The sequence below is a fragment of the Mirounga leonina genome, unplaced genomic scaffold (assembly GCF_011800145.1).
Source record: "Mirounga leonina isolate KUSES-001 unplaced genomic scaffold, KU_Mleo_1.0 Mir_418, whole genome shotgun sequence".
Classification (NCBI taxonomy): Eukaryota; Metazoa; Chordata; class Mammalia; order Carnivora; family Phocidae; genus Mirounga; species Mirounga leonina.
Window position 1 is genome coordinate 26,158,129 of NW_023270739.1, and position 1,041 is coordinate 26,159,169.

The 1,041-nt window shown below is 40.9% G+C and overlaps 1 pseudogene; it reads left to right on the top strand.

The window, feature by feature from the left end:
- Positions 1 to 221: 221 nt before the first annotated feature.
- On the top strand, positions 222 to 690 carry LOC117998539 (annotated as a pseudogene).
- The last annotated feature ends 351 nt before the right edge of the window (positions 691 to 1,041 follow it).

Genomic DNA, 1,041 nt, shown 5'->3' on the forward strand with positions numbered 1-1,041 from the left:
ATAAATACCACCATTTTAAAAAGAGATGTTTATATTACCTCTATTATGAAGAACCAGCCAATTCCAGCCTGAGCATAAGACATGAAAGGAATAAATGCACATAATTTGAACTTCTTAGAATCAATTTCAAAGCCACTGAAGTTATTTTTCCTGAGATGTAAGCAAGGAGCATCTGACTTATTTGCAGTAAGAAAAAGGTGATAGGTAGCCCTTTTACGAAGATGGCGCCGAAGGCTAAGAAGGAAGCCCCTGGCCCACCCAAAGCCAAAGCCAAAGCAAAGGCTTTGAAGGCCAAGAAAGCGGTGCTGAAAGGTGTCCACAGTCACAAAAAAAAAGAAGATCCGCACGTCACCTACATTCCGACGACCCAAGACACTGCGTCTGCAGAGGCAGCCCAAATATCCTCGAAAGAGCGCCCCCAGGAGAAACAAGCTTGATCACTATGCCATCATCAAGTTCCCCCTGACTACTGAGTCAGCCGTGAAGAAAACAGAAGACAACACACTTGTGTTCTTTGTTGATATCAAGGCCAATAAGCACCAGATCAAACAGACTGTGAAGAAGCTCTACGACATTGACGTGGCCAAGGTCAACACCTTGATCAGGCCTGATGGAGAGAAGAAGGCATATGTTTGACTGGCTACTGGCTATGATGCTTTGGATGTTGCCAACAAAATTGGAATCATCTAAACTGAGTCCAGTTGGCTAAATCTAAATATAAATTTTTTCACCAAAAAAAAAAAAAAAGATGATAGCTAACTTACTAATGATGTACATAGATTTCTTCATAAGGGAAGTCTTAGAGAAGACATAATCTCCATTATAATAATTCAGGCATTTTATGAATAAGAACTCACTATATGGTTTCACGTCACACTTTAGAGAAGGAAAGTTAGGAGCTTATTGAGGGTCCATACAAAGAATAACCAATAACTAGCATCTTCTTCTGAAGGGCTCAGGATGACATCCTGGGAATAGAGTGGACTTTACAGGCTGATGGGGTTGGGCTGAAAAAGATTTTCTGCCTAGCCTATAGTAGAT